The 15,302-nt window shown below is 39.9% G+C and overlaps 1 protein-coding gene across 18 annotated transcripts in view; it reads right to left on the bottom strand.

The window, feature by feature from the left end:
• The window catches only part of VEZT (vezatin, adherens junctions transmembrane protein), a 77,803-nt gene that overhangs the window by 62,162 nt on the left and 339 nt on the right, over nucleotides 1–15,302 (bottom strand). The window lies entirely within an intron of this gene.

Raw genomic sequence — 15,302 nt, 5'->3', positions numbered from 1 at the left:
ACAAAGCACTACATGACAAAAGTTTAAGTGTTTTACTGGCATTGTCTCAGTTAAGGTTCACAATACACTCTGAAAGGTATTACTGTCATCATCATCATCATCGTTATCATCATCATCATCACTATTCCCATTTCATATATGAGGAAACAAATCCACTCAGCTAGAGAAAAAGCAGGAGAGGTAGGACTGACTGATATGTCTGACTCTAAAGCCAACTCTTAAATATACTATGCTACCTAAAATATGAAATAATCTTTTTGATATCTAGTGAGGGAGACAACAAACAAGCTTATTTTTAGTTTAGTACAGAGCCATTAAGCAAATTAACAATAAAAGGAATGTTTTGAATGTTATGGAAATAGAGCTAAATTATACTAAGGCTTTTAGGAAATGAATCCCTGTGTTTGGAAGACTGAAGAAGAATGAGAATTTGACGAACTGCTAGGGGAGTATCGATTTCAGAGAAGAGGATTAATAGGAGCCAAATGCTTTCCTTTCAAGCTATATACATAATCTTTCATAAGAAAAATAATATAAAATTTAATATAAAGAGGAATATGTTTCTTACCCCTCTACCAGACTTAAAATCTCAGGTGGTACAAACTGCTAAATCTTTTTATCACCGTGAAGTACACTCAATCGCTATTTTCAAAACCATGAACCTCAGCCCTGTCTGAGGCTAGGGTGGCAAAAGAATACCAATTCATTTGTTTCATTTACCTTTTGAAAAGTTTACACACTTAAAAACTTGTTTTTCTAGATATACTCATAGTGGAAACAATTAAAAACAACAGCTGGGGGGGTACCGGGCCCCTGGCCGGGGGGGTCACTGTCGTGGACCCTGGAGGAGCAGCGGCAGTCCCCCAGGTGCAATGGCAAGAACCAGGAAGGAAGGAGGGCCCAACAGTGGGCTCCTGATACTAATGGCTATGCTTTTGAGCCTGTACACCTGCAATAAGAACAAGGCCTAGAGTAGCACTGTGCCTGGGGGTTTCCTCCTGACAGCCTTCATGTTACTCAAATGTGGCCACTCTCACAGCCAAATTCATCATGTAGATGCAGTGCATTCCCCCCAGCGAGGGACATGACACCCGGGGATGAGCCTCCCTGGCACCGAGGGACCACTACCACATACCAGCTGAAGATACAACTAGAAAATGACCTTGAATTAAAGGTTCAATATGGATCATCAGAATATTCATGTCTACATATAATAACATGACTTCAAAATGCTGATTGACCTAATGTAAGGGGGAAATGGAAAGGAGAAATGAGATTATAAGGCTGTGAGTCTCTAAAAAAGAGTCTGAAGGTTGTCAGAAGGAATCCCCTTGTGCACAACTGAGCAGAGTCTAAGAGACAGACAAAGTAGATACAACCCCAGGTATTGGTTCTTTTGAGGGATAAAGAGACCCACGGGTTCTATGGTCATGGCAGATGGCCCTTCTTTGGAGCTGGTGTTTCTGTGTGATGGAATTGGACTCAGAGGGGATCTCTTTTCACAAGACTTGCATGCTACTTTATTGGAATTGTAGTTGGTGCTGGGGTTTAAGATATATTTAGGGGATTTGAATCTCTGGACTGATAATATGACACCCAGGCCCAGAGCCTCAACAGACTTCAGCTCCTACACTTTGATTTACTGGACTTACCCCACTCAGCTAACATGGAGTTGAAGAAGGTCAACCACCACACCATGGAGCCTAGAGTGTCTACAACTGAAAGCAGGAGGAGTGCATCCAGTATCCATGTGGAATCTAAGCCCCCACTTGACATAGATGTGCAATGGACACAACCAATCCAATGTCCACAGAGAAAATGTGGAATGGGTGTGAGAAGGGTAGCCATGGTGGCTGCTGGGTTTGGGGAATGGGAGGAAGAGATGAGAGGTGGAGCCGGTTACGGGACGTCGAGTTGTCCTGGGTAGTGTTTCACGGACAACTACGGGACATTGTAGATCCCCCCAGGGCCCACTGGATGGAACGTGGGAGACAGTGGGCTATGATGTGGATCATTGACTATGGGGTGCAGTGATGCTCAGAGATGTTCTTACCAGGTGCAATGGATGTGTCACGATGATGGGAGCAAGTGTTGCTGTGGGGGGAGTGGGGGGTGGGGGTGGTGGGGTTAAATGGGACCTCATATTTTTTTAATGTAATTTTTAAAAATAAATAAATAATTTAAAAAAAACAACAACAACTTGTTTTTAAGCAGTAGAACCCTTTCTTTGAATGAACTCCAGGGAAATAATAAGTGAAATGGATCAAAGTGGTGTTACTGTAATTCAGAGGTCAGCAAACTTCTGTAAAAGGCCAGATAGTAAATATTTTAGGCTTTGAAGGCCATTTGTCTCTGTTACAACTACTCAGCTCCTGCAACTGTATTGTAAAGGCAGCCATATACAAGATGTAAATTGTGGTAGTTTGGAGCTATGCACCCCAGGAAAAACATGTTCTTAAATGTAATCAATTTCTGTGGGTGTAAAACCATTGTAAGTAGGACAGTTTGATGAAGTTACTTCAGTTAAGGCATGGCCCAACTCAATCAGGTCAGGTTTTAATCCCGTTATTGGAGGCCTTTATAAGGAGAATGATATTCAGGCAGATAGAGATAAAAGCCAAGGGAAGCAAGAAGCTGAAGCTCAATAGAACCTGGAAGAGAAGGAAGAGCCCAAGAGAAGCTGCCATGTGCACTGCCATATGACAAGAGGAGCCAAGAAACAAGAATCACTAGCAGTCAGCCTCAGAATGCCAACCTTTGGGAAGAAAGCATTACCTTGATGATGCCTTGATTTGGACTTCACCTAGCCTCAAAACTGCAAGCCAATAACTTCCTGTTGTTTAAGCCAACCCACTGCATGGTATTTCCATTAGCAATGGGGAAACTAAAACATAAACCAATAAGTGTGGTTATATTTCAATAAAATTTCTTTATGGACACTGAAATTTGAATTTCATATAACATTCAGGTGTCACAATAGTCTTTTGATTTTATTTTCCAGTCATTTAAAAATATAAAATCGACTTAATTCACCAGCCAAACTAAAATAGGTAGTAAACCAAATCTGGCACAATAGCCATAGTTTGCTAACTCCTAAATAAAGATTCTGTCAAGGTGAGGATATATATTCTATACTCTTGACTTCACCACAAAAACCATTGAATAGGCAGGAACCACTAGAATCAACTATTTAAAACTCTGGAGTCCAGTAGAACACTGTACAGCATCTGGGAAAGAGCAGGAGGAAGAGGATGGTAAATGCCAGTAAACTGCACTCTTCATTGCTGACACCCATCCACTATTCTTGAAGGAGGCACCAGTGGGATCCAACCCCTGCAGTAGTTTGTGGGTGCCAGAGGCCATAAAATCCACTTTCACAAGGTCCAGGGGAGAGGGAAAGGGAATCTGGATCAACCACTGATCACTACTTTAAATTACTTACTTTGAACTGCAGCGGACCCAGTTGTGAGGGCAGCTACTGATCCAGCCCACCCTGGACAAAGGTGGTAGAGGCCACTTAAAGACAGTACACTTCCAGGGTTTCAGGGGACAGGTGAAAGGCTGCATTGGTTGGTCAGTGACTGGGTAAAGAAAGCACAGCTTAGAGGAACTAGGGAAAAAGTTCCTAGTGTCCTTCCTCATCCCTCCCTCATATCTTCCACAGAGCAGTTTGGAGTCAGTGCTCCCTTTGTTGGTCCCTGGTCTTGTTCTGCCTGGGAAAAGACTGACTTGGGAAACACCTATATAGTGTACCCCTTGTTCCAGAATTTGTCCCAGGCAAAAAGAGCTTGAGACATGGAAGGAGTATGTTTTAGTCTGCTAGGCTGCCAAAAGCAATAAACCAGAAATGGATCAGCTTTTACAATGCGGATTTATTAGCTTACAAGCTTATAGTTCAGAGGTTGAGAAAAATGTCCAAATCAAGGCATCATCTGGCAATGCTTTCTCCTTGAGGACCAGATGCTGGTGATCCTGGACTCCTCTATAACATGGAAAGGCAAATGACAGCATCTGCTGGTCTCCTTTCTATTCCAAGTTTCAATGCTTTCAGCTTCTGTCTTCCATGGCTTTCTCTCTTCATATTCTTCCATTTAAACAGGACTCCAGTAAGAGGATCAAGACCCACTCTGGGTCACACTTTAAGTGAAGTAACTTAATCAAAAGGGCCCAACTATGATTGGTCCACATTCACAGGAATGGATTAACTATCTCTAACTATCACAGAATATAATAAACAATTGAGATGGGTTCCCTGGGGCAAAGGCTCTATTTTAAGTCCTGCAGTAGAAGATGCTAGGGAGGGAGAAGATCTATTTCCTGGGAGCAGTTGGGGGTATTCAAACTCCTTAATGCTAAGGGGGAACATCTAAAGACCACTAGCAAGCACAAAGGCCAAGACAAGACAGAGGCCAAGAAAAGACAGGGAGGACTCTGTACTTTGCATTTTCCTTGGGCTACCTGCCTGATAAGAGGGCCAACCTCTGACAGGGGTTACCAGCCAGTGCAAGCCAATTTGCAAGGCTAGGGAAAGGTGTTATTTGTTTATATATGCTTGGTTTTGTTAGCTTCTGACACTTAAGAAAGTCTGCCATATCATTAGCTGTTTACAAACTCAAGAAGCAGACAACTCAGGGAATAAATCCAGAGTTAACATTTTAATATCGTAAAACAAAAGTTTATAAGACAAACAAGGAAACAGGAAATGATAGCCCATCCAAATGAAGAGGATAAAAATCCACAAACAATGAAGAAGACCAGACTGTGGACATACTGGACAAGGACTACAAAAAATGATCTTCAATATACTCAAGGAGATGATGAAAAAAAGAGAGAGAGAGAAAGAACTAAAGGATATCAGGAAAACAATGAAGGAATAATATGAGAATCTCAATAAAAAGATACAAATATCAAAACAGAAACAAACAGAACTATTGGAGTTGAAGAGAATAATAACTGAAATGAAAAATTCCCAGGAGGGTTTCAATAGCAGATTGCAGCTGGCAGAAAGAACCAGAACTTGAAGACAAGACAATTAAAATGAGTCAGACTGAGAAGCACAAAAGAAAAAGAACTATAAAAAGTAAAAATATCAAGAGACCTCTAGGCCACCATCAAATGTACTAATATATGCATTATGGGAGTTCCAGAAAGAGAAGAGAGAGAGAAAGGAGCAGAAGGAATACTGAAAGAAATGACAAAAAAACAGACTTAGCAAAAGACATGAATATGGACATCCAAGAAGCCCAGAGAACATCAAACAGGATATACTTGAAGAAACTACATCCAGTCACTGTCAAATGCAAGGGACAATGAGAAAGTTCTGAGAGATGCAAGAGAAAAGCAACTTGTCATGTGGAAGGGAGTCCTAATTAGATTAAGTGCCAATTTCATAATACAAACAATGGAAGCAAGAATGCAGTGGGTTGAAATACTTAAAAGTGCTAAGAAAACAACTGCCAACCAAGAGTTTTATACTTGGTGATACTTTCTTTCAAAATGAGAAGAGAGATAAAACATACCCAGATTAAAAACAATGTAGAAAATTGAGAGAGTTCATCACCACTGGACTTTCCCCATAAACGATGCTAAAGGGAGTTCTTAAGACTGAAAGGAAAAGACGTTGGACAGTGGACTGAAGTGGCATAAAGAAATAAAGACCTCCAGTAAAGGTATCAGTGGGTAATTATACATATATTCTATTTTTGGTAGGTAACTCCACCTCTTTCTCCCTACAGGTGCTAAAAATGCAAGTACATAAAAGGTAATGATAAATCTATGGTTTTGGACATAGAATGTACAAATAAACATGAAAGCTGGGAAGCAGAGTTGGCCCAATGGATAGAGCATCTGCCTACCATATGGGAGGTCCAAGGTTCAGGCCCAGGGCCTCCTGACCCATGTGATGAGCTGGCCCACGCGCAGTGCTGATGTGCGCGAGGAGTGCCATGCCACACAGGGGTATCCCCCGCGTAGGGGAACCCCACGCGCAAGGAGTGTGCCTCAGAAGGAGAGCCGCCCAGACGAAAAATGTGCAGCCTTCCCAAAAATGGCGCCGCACACACGGAGAGCTGACACAGCAAGATGACGCAACAAAGCATGACAGATTCCAGGTGCTGCTGACAAGAATACAAGCGAACACAGAAGAACACACAGCGAGTGGACACAGAGAGCAGACAACTGGGGTGGGGAGGGCAGAGAAGGGGAGAGAAATAAATAAAATAAAATTTAAAAATCTTAAAAAAATATGAAAGCAGGTATTGACAGAGACTTGAGGGTCTTACAACTAAATAGCAAAACTGCAAAGAGCCCTGCATCGTCAGTAGAATGTAAATGAATTAAACTCTCCAGTCAAAGGCAGAAATGGGCAGAATGAATAAATAAGTACAACCAAACTACATGCTGTTTGCAAAAGACTCACCTGAAATTCAAAGGCATAGCAGGTTGAAATTGAAAGAGCAGAGAAAAACATACCATGCAAGTAGTACCCAAAAGGGAGCTGGAGTAGCTATACTGATATCAGATAAAACAGACTTTTAATCAAAAGTTGTTACGAGGGACAAAGATGGTCATTTTATACTGTAAAAGGGGTCAATTCAACCAGAAGATGTACCAATTATAAATATATATGCACCTAACAGTAGAGCCCCAAAATATATGAAGCAAATACTGACAGATTGCAAAGGAAAAAGATGGTTCTACATTAATACTAGGAGACTCTAATACACCACTTTCAATAATGGATAAAACATCTAGACAGAAAATTAATAAGGAAATGGAAGAATTGACCAGCTGGTTAGGTCTAAATCAGCTATAGACCTAATACAGAAGACTTCACCCAACAACAGAATACACATTCTTTAGTGCACATGGATAGACAATGTGTTAGATCACAAAACAAGTCTCAACAAATTAAAAAATACTGAAGTCATATAAGATATCTTCTTCAACCACAATGGAATGAAGCTAAAAATCAATAACCCCAGAAACAGCTTAAGTAGATACAACCCTAGGTATTGGTTCTCCTGAAGGCTATGGAGACCCACAGGGTATATGGTCATGGCAGATGGATTTGGAGATCTGTGCCATGTCAGTGGGTCCTACTTTGGAAATTGTGCTCCTGAGTGTGATGGAGCTGGACTCAGATGTGACCTTTCTACACATGCCTCTTCTGTCACTTTTACTGAACCTGTGGTTGGTGCTAGGGATGGTGTATACTCAGGGCACTTGAGTCTCTGGACTGCCCATGTACCAGCTGGGCCCTGAGCCTCAGAACAGTTGCAACCCCTACTCTCTGGTTCATTGGACTTACCAAGGTCAGCTAACAGGGAGATGAAGATGGTCAACCACCATACCAGGGACCCAAGAGTGCCTACAACTGCAAGCAGGAGAACTGCATCCATCAGCCACGTGGAATCTAAGCCCCCTCTTGATATAGAGGTGGAGTAGACATCACCAGGGTTCACAGAATGGAGGAATAAAATATGGGTTAGAATAGACCTACTGATATTCTACTATAAAACTACTGTGACTACTAATAGAAGAAATTGTATCAATGATGTGGAGAAAGTGGCCACAGTAGTTGCTGAGGGCAGGAAAAGGGAAGAAGAGATGTGATGAGAGTGCACTTTTGGGACTTGGAGTTGTCCTAAATGATATTGCAGGGTCAGATGCTGGACGTTATATATCTTGCCATAACCCACTGATTGTACTGGGGCAGAGTGTGAACTACAGGGTAAACTATTATCCACATGGTGCAGCACTGCTCCAAAATGTGTTCGCCGAGTGTGATGAGTGTGCCACAATGATGGGGGAGGTTGTTGGTTTGGGAGGAGTGGGGTTGGGGGATGGGGGATATACGGGAACCTCATGTTTTCTATAATGTAACCTTTTTTGTGATGTATGTCTCTTCAAAAGAATACAATTTACAAAATGATGGGGGTGAGGGGTCGGGAAGCAGGTTACATGGGAACTTCTCAAGTTTTTTTAATGTAACATTCTATGTGATCTATTAACTTTAATTTTAAAAAGTGTTAATAAAAAATAAAACAAAAAAATCAATAACAGAGGGAAAATACACAGATATGTGGGAATTAAACAATGTACTCAAACAAGCAAAAGGTTAAAGAGGAAGCACAAAGGAAATTAGGGGGAACAGATGTGATCATGTTGGTTAAGGCCTGCTTCCCACATGGGAGATCCCAGTTCAGTTCCAAGTGCCTCCTAAAAACAAAAACAAACAACAAGCAAACAAACAAAAAACACCAACTCAGGGGGAAGTCAAGTGGCTCAGTGGTTGAGTGCCAGGTTCCCACATACAAGGTCCTGAGCACAATCACAGGCCCCGGTACCTCAAAAACAAACAAACAACAACAGAAAAAAAAACAAAGGAAATTTCTTGAAGAGAATGAATATGAAATTACAACATGACATTTAAGGGATGCAGTGATAACAGTGTTGAGAGGGTAATTTAAAGCTCTAAATGCTTACAATAAAAAAGAAGAAAGTCATCAAATTAGAGAGCTAACCTCATAAGTGGAAGAACTAGAAAAATAAGATGGGAAGCAGATGTGGCTCAAGTGATTGGGCTCCCACCTGGGTTTGAGCTGGCCTATGGTGAAGGTGAGCTGGCCGATGCAGCAAGCTGGCCCAAGCCGGGAGCTGGCCCACTGGAGTGCTGGCCCGTGCAGGAGTCTGATTCCAAAGACTACACTGATAACAAAGAATTGCCCCTTTAAGGAATAAAGAGCTCTAAAAAGTACAAGCCTTCACATTTATCTTACAAATCCAGATTTTATATCCTATAAGGTCCAAAATGCTGACTCCTGCTTGGTACAATTTTTAATTCAACCACATTTTTTGTCTTTCTTCAAGCTGTCTTCCTTTCAAATTGCAAATTGTACCCATCACTGGTGGCTTTAATACAAGCTGCGGCATCTTGAACCTGATGCTAAAAAAAAAATCCTAAATCTGGACACACTATTCCTGCTTTTACAATGGTTAACATGTGATAATTTACTGAGAATTATGAAGGATGTAAGAGGGAAAGAGATCAAGATATTGGGGAGTAGAAATTAGTTTTCTCAGGGAAAAAGGAAAAGGAAACGAACACCAAAAGCTTTGTCAGTTAAGAAGTCAATTACAATTCTCTGATGCATAGTTAAGTGTTGACTTCATGCAAAAGTTTTCTCATATTTAATATATTCATAGGGTTTCTCCCCTCTGGGTATTCTCTGATGTCTTGTGAGGTATGCCTTGTTGTAAAAGGCTTTGCTGCATTCATTACATTCATAGGGATTACCCCTTGATTGTTTCGAGAGGTGTGCCTTTTTGCTAAAATTTCTACCACATTCATTACATTCGTAAGATTTCTCTACGTGAGTTCTCTGGTAATGGGTGAGGTACCCATTATCTGAGCTTGGGAAACTCACTCTTCTGTTTCTTCCTTAATCTCGCCACTAAACCATTGTTTACTCTTCTCTGACTGAGAGGACTAAACAACCACCTTCAGAATGAAAAACACAAGTGACTGAAAACGTAAAATTTACTAGTAATCCAGAAAATGGAAATTAAATAAAAATGCCTCAAAAGTTGTGTTTTTCAGCTAGAGTAGTTGTGGGTTTACAGAAAAATCATGCATACAACACAGGATTCCTATATATTACCTGTGTTAGTCTGCCAAAGGGCTGCTGATGCAAAGTACCAGAAATCTGTTGGCTTTTACTAAACGGCATTTATCTGGGGTAAAAGCTTACAGTTCCAAGGCCATAAAAAGTTCAATTCAAGGTTGCCTTCTCACCAAAGTCAGCTGCCATGTGTTGAAGCAAGATGGTCACCCATCTCTGGTTGGGGACCTGCCTTCCCCTCTGGGATTCCTCTTCCTCTTGAGGCATCGTGTTGAAGTGAAGTCCTCTCTCCTGGCATAGGGCTTGTTTCTTTCCAGGCCTCTTTTATCAGTCTCAGTTGTTTTACTCTCTTCTGAATCTCAGATGTAAGCTATCAGGCAAAATGTCTCATCTCACCCTGGGGCTTCCCTGTTTGAGACTTCTCCTTTCTGTCACATGGAAAGATCAAAAATGACAGCTCTTTTCCTGTATCTGTCTGTCTTTGTCAGTAGTGTCTGTTTATATCAGATGCACCAAAGGGGTGAGGATTCACAAAATACCTCAGGTGAACCAGTAAATAATTTACACATTTCAGATTTAAGAACTATTTCTAGATGGATTCCTTGTGTATGAAACTGCTTGGAAGCAAACAGATTGGAAACTTACTACATTTCAGAGAACTGAAAATACTGCAAAAGCCTGTAATTATTCAATCCCTAAAGGCCCACAAATCTATACCAGCAGGAATCAGTCAATGGGAGGTGTGCACAGTCTCCAAGAAAGATACACTTTAACTTCCACTTTATATGACGCTATGGCGCGTTAATAGACAAAGGAATAAGTTCTCGGAGGGCAAAGTCAAAGGCCATGGATGATAAAAGATAAGAGTTACTCCCAAAGACAGAACAGGGTCAACAGAATAGTTTAATCAAGGAAGTCTTCTTGTAGGTAGACTTTGCAAGAAACCAATGACACACTCAAAAGGGGGTACCTGAAAAGAGTTTAATGAAATGACTATTTACAAAGGTATAAATAGAGCTGAGGCAACCATCAGGGGACAGTGAAGCTCCCAGGAACTTGCAACAGCAGGAATGTATTACCTTCATAGGCCCAATGGCCAAGGGATGGAAACAGTATCACTGAAGTCCTTTAAGAGTTAAAGCTAAAGAAGAGTTTCTCAAAAGGCCTGTGGCTTTGGGTAAAGGAACACAATCATTACCAAATGGTAGCCACGCAGAGTGGGAGTTAGAGAGATAAATACCCATACCTCTCTGCTGTTCTCTTCTCCACCCTCTGATCTCCTGCTGGTTCTTCCCACTGACTGAACTGAGATATTAAGTATCCAGAGGACAAAGGAATAAAAGTGATGCAATCTATAATGGCCAGGGTAAAATTGTGGGTCTGGAGGCGTACGTGGAAAAAAGTCATCACTGACAATATCATCAATTCCTTACCCATATATCTTATTAAAGAAAGAATAAAAATGGAAATTACAAAATCTGTGAGACAAACATTTTAAAACTCAAGAGATACAGTTAGAGCAGAACTCATAGGGAAATTTATGGTCTTACAAATTATTTTCAGCACTGAAATTTTTAGCTCAGAAGCAAGAGGAAAACACAGCAAAATAAGCACATAGAAGGAAGGAAATAGGTAAAAACAGAATATTAAAAAATGAAAACAAACTCAATTAAACTGATCAAACAAAACCAATAACTGGTTCTTCAAGTCTACACAAGATAGAGAGCTCATGAACAAAGGAACTAACAAGATTAATTAGAATTATGAAAGTCTAAAGATAAAGAAGCTACAAAGAGCATTTATTTTTATACTAATAATTTAAAAAGCCTATATCAAAGCATTTTTCTGGAAAGGTTTAATAATAGTTAAAATTTACTAAGGACTTACAATGTGTCAGGCACTCATCTAAGTACTTTACTTGTGGGGTGAAGGGTGTAGGGGGTATATGGGAACCACTTATATTTTTTGAATGTAAAATTTAAAAAAAATAAAGAGAAAAAATTAAAAAAAATAATTTAAACAAATGAGAAATTTAAAAAAATACATAAAAATATTTTAAACAAATGAGAAATTGGGATTTTTCATCTTGGAGTGATGCATATCTTCTAAAATTGATTGTGATGTTGAATGCACAACTCTGTGATTACACTAGAAGTCACTGACTGTACACTTTGGATAGACTGTATGGGAAGGGTGTACATCTCAATAAAGCTGCTTTTAAAACCTGGGGGGAAAAAGTACTTTACTTACATTAAGTCATTGAATAACTCTATGAGATAGGTATTGTTATTTCTACGTTAGTATTGAGAGAACTGAAGCAGAGAATTCTCCTGATTTACGACAAAGGCAACACTGCAGCACAGTGGGGAAAGGAGAGTCTTTCAGTAAATGGTGCCAGATCAACTGGACATCCATACAGGAAAAAAATATTTTGGCCTTTACCATATAAAAAATCAATTCCAGGTGGATGGCAGCTCTAAGTGGAAAAGATAAAATAATAAAGCTTTTAGAAAAAACATTTTGTGATCTTAGACTAGGCAATTACTTCCTAAAAAGCTCCAACCATAAAATAAAATGGTTTATGGATCATAATAAAATTAAGTTTCTGTTCATTGAAAGACGATGTTAAGAGTGCATAGGCAGCACACAAAAATAAGACATTTGAGGTACATATATCCAACAAAGGACTTGCATCAACAACCATAACCCAACAGAAAAATAAGCAAGAAACTTGCACAGGCTTCAAAAAAGTGGATATACAATTTCCCAATAAACATATAAAAAGACTCTCAACTTCCTTATCAGGGAAATACAAATTAAAATCTCAAGGAGACACCAGTACACATCCATCAGAATGATAAAATGAAAAAGGTTGGAATAAGCAAGTGTTGGGGAGGATATGGAACAACTGGACCTCTCATACACAGCTGGTGGGAGTATAAATTGGTACAATCACTTTGGAATAATGGTAATTCCTACTAAAGGTGAACATGTGCATATCTATGATCCAGCAGTTCCACACCCAACAGAAATGTGTTCAGCAAAGCACATATACCGAGATGCTCAAAGTAGCACTATTTGGAATAGTCCCCAAATGAGAAGCTACCCAATAACCACCAGAAAAAATGGATTTAAAAAATTGTCATATATTCACATGGAATACCATAGAGAAACAAAAATGCTCATGCAATATGGGTGAATTTCACAAACATAATACTGACCAAAAATAAAAAATAAAAAGGCAGACAAAAAAGAATTTTGAACAGTATGTAAACTATAAAAAAAAACAAAATTAATCTGGGCTGATATAAATCTGAATAGTGGTTATCTTTGAGATAGGGAGTAGTGACTGAAAGGGAACAGAAGGAAACTTGATCTGGTGCTAGTTACATGAATGTGTTCAATGTGTGAAAATTCATCAATTTGCACATTTAAGGTCTGTGTAACTTTCCTGCATGTAAATTATATGGCCATAAAAGTAAATGACAAAAAGGACGCAAAGTTAATTTATGAAGTATTTATTTTTAAAAGGTTGTATTCAACAGGAAAATGGACAAAAAATACAAAGAATGCTCAAGCAAAGAAATAAAAATGGCTAATAAAAAAGTAACTATGCAAATTAAACAGAATACTATTTTTGCCCATTAAATTAGTAAAGATTAAAGGAAATAAGGCTGTTGTTGAGGATTTGATTAAATGAATACTCTCTTATTCTTAATGGAAACATGAATTGGTATAACCTTTCTGATAAAGGAGTTTGGCAGCATCATAAGTCTCGAAAAATGTTCATATCTTTTTTTTTTTTTTTGAGGTACTGGGGGCTGGGGATTAAACCCAGGACCTCATATGTGGGAAGGTGGTACTCAACCACTGAGCCACATCAGCTTCCCAGGGTTGGTTTCATTCATTTGTTTTGCTTGTTGGTTGTTTCTGTTTATTCAGAAGGCACCAGGAACCAAACCCCAGAGCTCCCCTGTGGAAGGAGGGAGCTCAACTGCTTAAGGCACATTTGCTCCATGTTCCTTTCTTTTTAACCCACTAGTTTCACATCTAGAAATTATTCTGAGGGAAAAACAGAGTTGCTGTTACAAACAGCCTTATGTCAGTGTTGATTACAATGGCAAGAATCCTGAAACAATCTTAAAAAGGAATTATGATACACATATGTGATGGGCTATTATACTATTATAATAATGATTATATGACTGTATGATTACATGAATAGGAAATATTCATGATAAATTTAAGTGAAAACTAAAGGCTATAAAATTCAATGTGGAAAGATATCTTTTGTGTTTAAAAAACTCTACACAAAGAAAAAAAATCTGTAAAAACATACAATAATGTTAATAGTGGCCATCTTTGGCTGGTAGGATAATGGATGATTTAAAAATTTTGACTGATTTTCTACAGTAACATGTTCTTTGAGCATGTACTTAATTATATCCAGAGATTTAAAAGATAAAAAAAAAATTCCATTCACCCTATTTCCCTTACTATACAGATCTAAGCAACCTAGATTTCTGTCTCCTTCAACTCCCACATTCCATCTACAACTGTTACCTCGATTTTACCCTAGAAAAGTCTGTCCAAGCTATTATTACATTATTTCTTCTCTCATTTCCACAATTTGCCTTTGTCTTCCCTAGTGGGTTCCTTGCATCCAGTCTCTTGGTTTGGGTTAAAATGGCTACGACTCCCACTACCTCTACATTCTAGTCATATCAAACCACTTTTTACAGCGACCCTTCCATTAGCCCTCCCATCCCCCAATGAAAAATCAAACCAGGTACTTTCACATCTTTCAACCTTGACACACTCACTTCCCTTTCTCTGTAATTAATTTTCTCCCTTCGGTCTTCCTAATCCCTTTCATAGTTTAAGATTCACCTGGACATCATTTACTGGGGTGTAGCCTCTCATACGCCTCAAGAATGGATAGGAGTCTCTAAATTAATCCTTCAGTGACAGTCTGAACATATTTTAACCTTTATCACTCTGTCCTGTAATTATCTGTCAATGCCCAGCTTTCTCATTACATGGCATGGGCCTTAAAAAAAAAAGTCTAAAATCCAGTTGGATGAGTGAAAGTAACTCATAAATATGCAATATAAATACGCACACACCCCCTACAGAAATCTGATTTTTGACTTGCGCCTGACAGAAAAATGGAAACAAAAACAACATTCTAGTGGTTTTCCTTCAAGATGGCAGAGGACGTCTTAAAACACTTCCACACAAAAGCACACGCATCCAGAGCCTCGGATCTGAAGATGTGGCTACACCTAGCGCAACAGCAAAGGACAAAAGAACCTGGATGTTGGGATGTCCCGGCCCCCATCACCCACAGTAGGTCTCTACACACAAAGGTTTCAAACCAGGCTAGAAAACTAGCACCTGCTGCCTTCATTCCACGGGGCCACGCCTGGACGGTGAACAGCGGCCTGAGGCATTTCTGGGTACTGACCAAAAAAATCGAAGAAGGAAAAGGGGATGGCTAAGTTGTATTGGTGAGTAACCAAAATGCACAATTCGACCCCGCCCAGGCGGGCGCTGTCCCCCTGACCCCCGCGGTGCATCCACCCCCCCCCCCCCCCCCCGCAAGGGAGAGACACGGCTGCCTCCCACGGGCGCTGCCCACTGGGCTCTGCACCAGCCTGGGGTGGAGACGTGCCACGG

Source organism: Dasypus novemcinctus, chromosome 12, assembly GCF_030445035.2.
Source record: "Dasypus novemcinctus isolate mDasNov1 chromosome 12, mDasNov1.1.hap2, whole genome shotgun sequence".
In the NCBI taxonomy this organism is placed as follows: domain Eukaryota; kingdom Metazoa; phylum Chordata; class Mammalia; order Cingulata; family Dasypodidae; genus Dasypus; species Dasypus novemcinctus.
The sequence above is the reverse complement of the archived record's forward strand: the minus strand, read 5'-3'. Positions and strand labels throughout refer to the sequence as shown.